Source organism: Lygodium microphyllum, chromosome 16, assembly GCF_053477565.2.
Source record: "Lygodium microphyllum isolate KBCC chromosome 16, Lygodium_microphyllum_v1.1.10, whole genome shotgun sequence".
Classification (NCBI taxonomy): Eukaryota; Viridiplantae; Streptophyta; class Polypodiopsida; order Schizaeales; family Lygodiaceae; genus Lygodium; species Lygodium microphyllum.
The window spans coordinates 148,823,789-148,833,788 of NC_141150.1; positions in this window are offsets into that span (position 1 = coordinate 148,823,789).

Consider the following 10,000-nt stretch of genomic DNA (forward strand, 5'->3'; position numbering starts at 1 on the left):
TTGAGGGGGGGGGGGGGGGAGGGGGGGGGCCGAAATTTTGAGGGGGGGTGGGGGGGGGGGGGGGGGGGGGGGGTTGGTGTGTGTAGAGAGGGGCCGAATTTTGAAGGGGGGGGGGGGGAGGGGGGGGCGAATTTTTGAGGGGGGGTGGGGGGGGGGGAAGGGGTGGTGTGGTGTGGTGTGTGTTGAGAGGGGGGGGAGGGGGGGGGGGCGAATTTTGGAGGGGGGGTAGGGGTGGTGTGGTGTGGTGTGTGTTGGGGGGGGGGGGGGGAGGGGGGCAGAATTTTTGAGGGGGCGTCATGGTGGGTGGGTGGGTGTGTTAAGGGGAGGGGAGCACCCCCCCCCCCTCAAAAATCCCCCCCCCCCAACACACACCACACCACACCAACCCTCCCCCCCCCCTCCAAATTTTGCCCCCCCCCCCCAAAAAATTGCCCCCCCCCCTCAACACACACCACACCACACCACCCCTCCCCCCCCCTCCAAAATTCGCCCCCCCCCCCCCCCTCAAAAATCCCCCCCCCTCAACACACACCACACCACACCACACCAACCCTCCCCTTCCCCCCTCCAAATTTCGCCTTCCCCTCAACACACACCACCCCACCCCTCCCCCCCCCCCCCAAAAATTCGCCCCCCCCGTCCAAATTTCGCCCCTTCCCCCCCCAAAAATTCGCCCCCCCCCTCAACACACACCACACCACACCACCTCTCCCCCCCCCTCAAAAATCCCCCCCCCCCCTCAACACACACCACACCACCCCTCCCCTTCCCCCCCTCCAAATTTCGCCCCCCCCTCAACACACACCACCCCACCCCTCCCCCCCCCGCCCCCAAAAAATTCGCCCCCCCCCCAACACACACCACCCCACCCCCCCCCCCAACACACACCACACAACCCCTCCCCCCCCCCTCAAAAATTCCCCGCCCCCCCCTCAACACACACCACACCACCCCTCCCCCCCCCCCTCAAAAATCCCCCCCCCCCCTCAACACACACCACACCACACCACCCCTCCCCCCCCCCTCCAAATTTTGCCCCCCCCCCCCCCCAAAAAAAAATTGGGCCCCCCTCTCAACACACACCACACCACACCACCCCTCCCCCCCCCTCCAAAATTCGCCCCCCCCCCCCTTCAACACACACCACCCCACCCCCCCCCTCAACACACACCACACCACCCCTCCCCCCCCCCCTCAACACACACCACACCACCCCTCCCCTTCCCCCCCTCGAAATTTCGCCCCCCCCTCAACACACACCACCCCACCCCTCCCCCCCCCGCCCCAAAAATTCGCCCCCCCTCCAAATTTTGCCCCTTCCCCCCCCCAAAAATTCGCCTCCCCCCTCAACACACACCACACCACACCACCGCTCCCCCCCCTCCAAAATTCGCCCCCCCCCCCAAAAAATTTCCCACCCCTCCCCCCTCAACACACACCACCCCACCCCCCCCCCCCCCAACACACACCACACCACCCCTCCCCCCCCCCTCAACACACACCACCCCACCCCTCCCCCCCCCCCCCCCCCCCGCCCCCAAAAAATTCGCCCCCCCCCCCCCCCCCAACACACACCACTCCACCCCCCCCCCCAAAAAAATTCGGCCACCCCCCTCAACACACACCACACCACACCACACCACCCCTCCCCCCCCCCAAAAATTCGCCCCCCCCCCCCTCAATACACACCTCCCCACCCTTCCCCCCCCCCCCTCAACACACACCACACCACACCACACCACACCACCCCTCCCCTTCCCCCCCTCCAAATTTCGCCCCCCCCTCAACACACCCCACCCCACCCCTCCCCCCCCCTCCAAATTTCGCCCCTTCTCCCCCCCAAAAATTCGCCCCCCCCCTCAACACACACCACACCACACCACCCCTCCCCCCCCCTCAAAAATTCCCCCCCCCCTCAACACACAAAACACCACCCCTCCCCCCCCCCCTCCAAATTTTGCCCCCCCCCCAAAAAATTGGCCCCCCCCTCAACACACACCACACCACACCACCCCTCCCCCCCCTCCAAAATTCGCCCCTCACCCCCCTCAACACACACCACCCCACACCTCCCCTCCCCCCCCCAAAAATTCCCCCCCCCCCCCCCCCCCCAAAAATTCCCCCCCCCCCCCCCCCCCAACACACACCACCACATCCCCCCCCCCTCAACACACACCACACCACCCCTCCCCCCCCCTCAAAAATCCCCCCCCCCCCCCTCAACACACAAAACACCACCCCTCCCCCCCCCCCTCAAAAATCCCCCCCCCCCCTCAAAAATCCCCCCCCCCCAACACACACCACACGACACCACCCCTCCCCCCCCCCCCTCCAAATTTTGCCCCCCCCCCTCCCCTCCCCCCCCCCCTCCAAATTTTGCCCCCCCCCCTCCCCTCCCCCCCCCCCCCTCCAAATTTTGCCCCCCCCCCCCCCCCAAAAATTCGCACCCCCCCCCTCAATACACACCTCCCCACCCCCCCCCTCAATACACACCTCCCCACCCCCCCCCTCAACAAACACCACACCACCCCTCCCCCCCCCTCAAAAATCCCCCCCCCCCTCAACACACACCACACCACACCACCCCTCCCCCCCCCCCCAAAAATTCCCCCCCCCCCCTCAACACACACCACCCCACCCCCCCCCTCAAAAATTCCCCGCCCCCCCCTCAACACACACCACACCACCCCACCCCCCCCCTCAAAAATCCCCTCCCCCCTCAACACACACCACACCACACCACCCCTCCCCCCCCCCCCCTCAACACACACCACACCACACCACCCCTCCCCCCCCCCCTCCAAATTTTGCCCCCCCCCCCCCCCCTCAACACACACCACACCACACCACCCCTCCCCCCCCCCCTCAAAAATCCCCCCCCCCCCAACACACACCACACCACCCCTCCCCTTCCCCCCCTCGAAATTTCGCCCCCCACTCAACACACACCACCCCACCCCTCCCCCCCCGCCCCCAAAAAATTCGCCCCCCCCCCAACACACACCACCCCACCCCCCCCCCCCCAACACACACCACACAACCCTTCCCCCCCCCCTCAAAAATTCCCCGCCCCCCCCTCAACACACACCACACCACCCCTCCCCCCCCCCCCTCAAAAATCCCCCCCCCCCCTCAACACACACCACACCACACCACCCCTCCCCCCCCCCCTCCAAATTTTGCCCCCCCCCCCCCCCCCAAAAAAAAATTGGGCCCCCCTCTCAACACACACCACACCACACCACCCCTCCCCCCCCCTCCAAAATTCGCCCCCCCCCCCCCCCCCTTCAACACACACCACCCCACCCCCCCCCTCAACACACACCACACCACCCCTCCCCCCCCCCCTCAACACACACCACACCACCCCTCCCCTTCCCCCCCTCGAAATTTCGCCCCCCCCTCAACACACACCACCCCACCCCTCGCCCCCCCGCCCCAAAAATTCGCCCCCCCTCCAAATTTTGCCCCTTCCCCCCCCCAAAAATTCGCCTCCCCCCTCAACACACACCACACCACACCACCGCTCCCCCCCCCTCCAAAATTCGCCCCCCCCCCCCCCCAAAAATTTCCCACCCCTCCCCCCTCAACACACACCACCCCACCCCCCCCCCCCAACACACACCACACCACCCCTCCCCCCCCCTCAACACACACCACCCCACCCCTCCCCCCCCCCCCCCGCCCCCAAAAAATTCGCCCCCCCCCCCCCCAACACACACCACTCCACCCCCCCCCCCCCCCAAAAAAATTCGGCCACCCCCCTCAACACACACCACACCACACCACACCACCCCTCCCCCCCCCCAAAAATTCGCCCCCCCCCCCTCAATACACACCTCCCCACCCTTCCCCCCCCCCCCTCAACACACACCACACCACACCACACCACCCCTCCCCTTCCCCCCCTCCAAATTTCGCCCCCCCCTCAACACACACCACCCCACCCCTCCCCCCCCCCCTCCAAATTTCGCCCCTTCTCCCCCCCAAAAATTCGACCCCCCCCTCAACACACACCACACCACACCACCCATCCCCCCCCCCCACCCCCCTCAACACACACCACCCCACCCCCCCCCCCAACACACACCACACCACCCCTCCCCCCCCCTCAAAAATTCCCCCCCCCCCCCCCCCTCAACACACAAAACACCACCCCTCCCCCCCCCCCTCCAAATTTTGCCCCCCCCCCCAAAAAATTGGCCCCCCCCTCAACACACACCACACCACACCACCCCTCCCCCCCCTCCAAAATTCGCCCCTCACCCCCCTCAACACACACCACCCCACACCTCCCCTCCCCCCCCCCAAAAATTCCCCCCCCCCCCCCCCCAAAATTTCCCCCCCCCCCCCCCCAACACACACCACCACATCCCCCCCCCCTCAACACACACCACACCACCCCTCCCCCCCCCTCAAAAATCCCCCCCCCCCCCCCCCTCAACACACAAAACACCACCCCTCCCCCCCCCCCTCAAAAATCCCCCCCCCCCAACACACACCACCCCTCCCCCCCCCCCCTCCAAATTTTGCCCCCCCCCTCCCCTCCCCCCCCCCCTCCAAATTTTGCCCCCCCCCCCCCCCCCCCCCAAAAATTCGCACCCCTCCCCCTCAATACACACCTCCCCACCCCCCCCTCAACAAACACCACACCACCCCTCCCCCCCCCTCAAAAATCCCCCCCCCCCTCAATACACACCACACCACACCACCCCTCCCCCCCCCCCCCCAAAAATTCCCCCCCCCCCCCCCTCAACACACACCACCCCACCCCCCCCCCCCCCTAAAAAATCCCCTCCCCCCTCAACACACACCACACCACACCACCCCTCCCCCCCCTCCCCCCTCAACACACACCACACCACACCACCCCTCCCCCCCCGCCCTCCAAATTTTGCCCCCCCCCCCCCCCCCTCAACACACACCACACCACCCCTCCCCCCCCCCCCTCAAAAATCCCCCCCCCCCCAACACACACCACACCACCCCTCCCCTTCCCCCCCTCGAAATTTCGCCCCCCCCTCAACACACACCACCCCACCCCTCCCCCCCCGCCCCAAAAATTCACCCCCCCTCCAAATTTTGCCCCTTCCCCCCCCCAAAAATTCGCCCCCCCCCTCAACACACACCACACCACACCACCGCTCCCCCCCCCCCTCCAAAATTCGCCCCCCCCCCCCAAAATTTCCCACCCCTTCCCCCTCAACACACACCACCCCACCCCCCCCCCCCCCCCAACACACACCACACCACCCCTCCCCCCCCCTCAACACACACCACACCACCCCTCCCCTTCCCCCCCACCAAATTCCGCCCCCCCCTCAACACACACCACCCCACCCCTCCCCCCCCCCCCCCCCCCCCCCCCCGCCCCCAAAAAAATCGCCCCCCCCCCCCAACACACACCACCCCACCCCCCCCCCCCCCCAAAAAAATTCGGCCACCCCCCTCAACACACACCACACCACACCACACCACCCCTCCCCTTCCCCCCCTCCAAATTTCGCCTTCCCCTCAACACACACCACCCCACCCCTCCCCCCCCCCAAAAAATTCGCCCCCCCGTCCAAATTTCGCCCCTTCCCCCCCCCAAAAATTCGCCCCCCCCCTTCAACACACACCACGCCATACCACCCCTCCCCACCCCCGCCCCCCCCTCAACACACACCACCCCACACCACCCCTCCCCCCCCCCCCCTCAACACACACCACACCACCCCTCTCCGCCCCTCAAGAATCCCCCCCCCCCCCCCTCAACACACACCACTCCACCCCTCCCCTTCCCCCCCTTCAAATTTCGCTCCCCCCCTCAACACACACCACCCCACCCCTCCCCCGCCCCTGCCCCCAAAAAATTCGCCCCCCCCCCCCCAACACACACCACCCCACCCCCCCTCAACACACAAAACACCACCCCTCCCCCCCCCCCCTCCACGTGGCGTCATGGAGGGCGTCATGGAGGGTGGGTGGGTGTGTTAAGGGGAGGGGAGCACGTCGCGTCGTGTCAGGCCATGGGGCGCGGGGGGGGGGGGGGGGGGGGGGCATTGCGTTGGGTGGGTGTGTGTGTTAAGGGGAGGGTGGCACATCGCATCGTGTCGTGTCATGGGGGGGCGGGGAGGGGGGGGATGCGCGTCGCATCGTGTCATGTCATCGGGGGGGGGGGGGGGGGGGGTGCGTCGCATCATGTCGTGTCGTGGGTGGGGGGGCTGGGGTGGGGATGTCATGGGGGGGGGGGGGCGCGGCACGTCGCGACATGGTGTGGTGTGTGTTGAGGGGGGAAGGGGGGGGCGCGTCGTGTCGTGTCGTGTCATGGCGGGGCGCGTCGCGTCGCATCGTGTCATGGGGGCTGGGGGGGATGTCATGGGGGGGCCGAATTTTTGAGGGGGGGGAGGGGGGGGGGTGGTGTGTGTTGAGGGGGGAGGCGAATTTTTGAGGGGGGGACGTCATGGGGGGGGCGCATCGCGTCGTGTCGTGTCATGGGGGATGGGGGGATGTCATGGGGGGGGGAGGGGGGTTGTCATGTTATGTTGGGGAGGGGGCGCGTCGCGTCATGTCGGGGCATGGTGGGGGGGAGGGGGCATCGCGACACCCCGCGTCACCCCCCACGACACGGCACACCCCCCCACCCCACCCCACCGCACCCCCCTACGACGCGGCGCCTTCCCCCCACCCCACCTCGAAAAACCCCGCTCCATCCACAGCACCCCACCACTCCTCCAAAAACCAGGCTCGACCCACCGTGCCCCGCCTCACTCCCCCACGACACGGCGCACCCTCCACCCCACCGCACCCCCCCACGATGCCCCCCGCACCCCACCTCCAGAAACCCCGCTCCCTCCACACCACCCCACCACGCCTCCGAAAACCACGCTCGACCCACCCCACCTCGCGTGAGCCCCCCCACGACACGGCACACCCCCCACACCCCACCGCACCCCCCCACGACACGGCGCACCCCCCCACCCCCCCTCACCCCACGTCGAAAAACCCCGCTCGACCCACCCAACCCCGCGTCACTCCCCCATGACACGGCACACCCCCCCACCCCACCGCACCCCCCACGACGCCCCCCCCCCCCCCGCACCCCACCTCGAAAAACCCCGCTCCCTCCACGCCACACCACAAATGCCTCCGAAAACCCCGCTCGACCCACCCCACCCCGCGTCACCCCCCCACGACATGGCGCACCCCCCACCCCACCGCACCCCCCATCGACGCCGCCCCGCACCCCACCTCGAAAAACCCCGCTCCCTCCATACCACCCCACCACGCCTCCGAAAACCCCGCTCGACCCACCCCACCTCGCGTCAGTCCCCCACGACACGGCACACCCCCCACACCCCACCTCCGAAAACCCCGCTCCACCCACCCCACCTCGCGTCAGCCCCCCACGACACGGCACACCCCCCACACCCCACCGCACCCCCCCACGACGCGGCGCATATCCCCCCCCCCCCCGCACCCCACCTCGAAAAACCCCACTCGACCCACCCAACCCCGCGTCACTCCCCCAGGACACGGCGCACCCCCCCACGACGCGGCGCATATCCCCCCCCCCCCCCCCCCCCCGCACCCCACCTCGAAAAACCCCGCTCGACCCACCCCACCCCGCGTCACCCCCCCACGACACGGCGCACCCCCCCACCCCACCGCACCCCCCCACGACGCCCCCCCCGCACCCCACCTCGAAAAACCCCGCTCCCTCCACGCCACACCACCACGCCTCCGAAAACCCCGCTCGACCCACCCCACCCCGCGTCTCCCCCCCACGACACGGCGCACCCCCCCACCCCACCGCACCCCCCCACGACGCCCCCCCGCACCCCACCTCGAAAAACCGCGCTCCCTCCACAGCACCCCACCTCTCCTCCAAAAACCCCGCTCGACCACCCCCACCCCGCGTCACCCCCCACGACGCCCCCCCGCACCCCCCCTCGAAAAACCCCGCTCCCTCCACAGCACCCCACCACGCCTCCGAAAACCCCGCTCGACCCACCCCACCCCGCGTCACTCCCCCATGACACGGCGCACCCCCCCACCCCACCGCACCCCCCCACGACGCCCCCCCGCACCCCACCTCGAAAAACCGCGCTCCCTCCACAGCACCCCACCTCTCCTCCCAAAACCCCGCTCGACCACCCCCACCCCGCGTCACCCCCCACGACGCCCCCCCGCACCCCACCTCGAAAAACCCCGCTCCCTCCACAGCACCCCACCTCTCCTCCAAAAACCCCGCTTGACCACCCCAACCCCGCGTCACTCCCCCATGACACGGCGCACCCCCCCACCCCACCGCACCCCCCCACGACGCCCCCCCGCACCCCACCTCGAAAAACCGCGCTCCCTCCACAGCACCCCACCTCTCCTCCCAAAACCCCGCTCGACCACCCCCACCCCGCGTCACCCCCCACGACGCCCCCCCGCACCCCACCTCGAAAAACCCCGCTCCCTCCACAGCACCCCACCTCTCCTCCAAAAACCCCGCTTGACCACCCCAACCCCGCGTCACTCCCCCATGACACGGCGCACCCCCCCACGACGCCCCCCCCCGCACCCCACCTCGAAAAACCCCGCTCCCTCCACACCACCCCGCCACGCCTCCAAAAAACCGCGCTCGACCCACCCCACCCCGCGTCACGGCGCACCCCCCACCCCACCGCACCCCCCCACGACGCCCCCCCCCACCCCACCTCGAAAAACCGCGCTCCATCCACAGCACCCCACCTCTCCTCCAAAAACCCCGCTCGACCCACCCCACCCCGCGTCACCCCCCCACGACACGGCGCACCCCCCCACCCCACCGCACCCCCCCACGACGCCCCCCCGCACCCCACCTCGAAAAACCCCGCTGCCTCCACGCCACACCACCACGCCTCCGAAACCCCGCTCGACCCGCGTCACCCCCCCACGACACGGCGCACCCCCCCACGACGCCCCCCCGCACCCCACCTCGAAAAACCCCGCTCCCTCCACAGCACCCCGCCACGCCTCCGAAAACCCCGCTCGACCCACCCCACCCCGCGTCACCCGCCACGACACGGCGCACCCCCCCACAACGCCCCCCCCCCCCCCCCCCCCCGCACCCACCTCGAAAAACCCCGCTCCCTCCACGCCTCCGAAAACCCCGCTCGACCCACCCCACCCCGCGTCACCCCCCCCACGACACGGCGCACCCCCGCACCCCACCTCGAAAAACCCCGCTCCCTCCACAGCACCCCGCCACGCCTCCGAAAACCCCGCTCGACCCACCCCACCCCGCGTCACCCCCCACGACACGGCGCACCCCCCCACCCCACCGCACCCCCCACGACGCCCCCCCCGCACCCCACCTCGAAAAACCCCGCTCCCTCCAGGCCTCCGAAAACCCCGCTCGACCCACCCCACCCCGCGTCACCCCCCCACGACGCCCCCGCGCACCCCGCCTCGGAAAACCCGCTGCATCCACACCACCCCACCCCACCTCGAAAAACCCGCTGCATCCACACCACCCCACCCCGCGTCACGGCACACCCCACCGCACCCCCCCTCGACGCGGCGCATCCCCCCCGCACCCCACCTCGAAAAACCCCGCTCCATCCACACGACCCCGCCACGCCTCCAAAAACCCCGCTCGACCCAGCCCACCCCGCGTCACCCCCCCACGACACGGCGCACCCTCCACCCCACCGCACCCCCCGACGACGCGGCGTATCCCCCGCGCACCCCACCTCCAAAAACCCCGCTCGACCCACGGCACGTCACCTCACCCCCCCACGACATGGCACACCCTCCCTCCTAAGAAATCCCGCTCCGCTATGACACGGCACACACACCCCACTGCACACGACCCCCTCCCGCGACACGGAACCTTCCACCCCCCGACGGACCTCCTCAAGAAACCCCCCCACGACATGGCACCCCCCCGCGACATGGCACACCCTCCCTCCTCAGAAATCCCCGCTCCAACAACCCGCCCGCGCAACATGGCACGCCCTCCCTCCTCGGAAAAACCCCGCTCCAC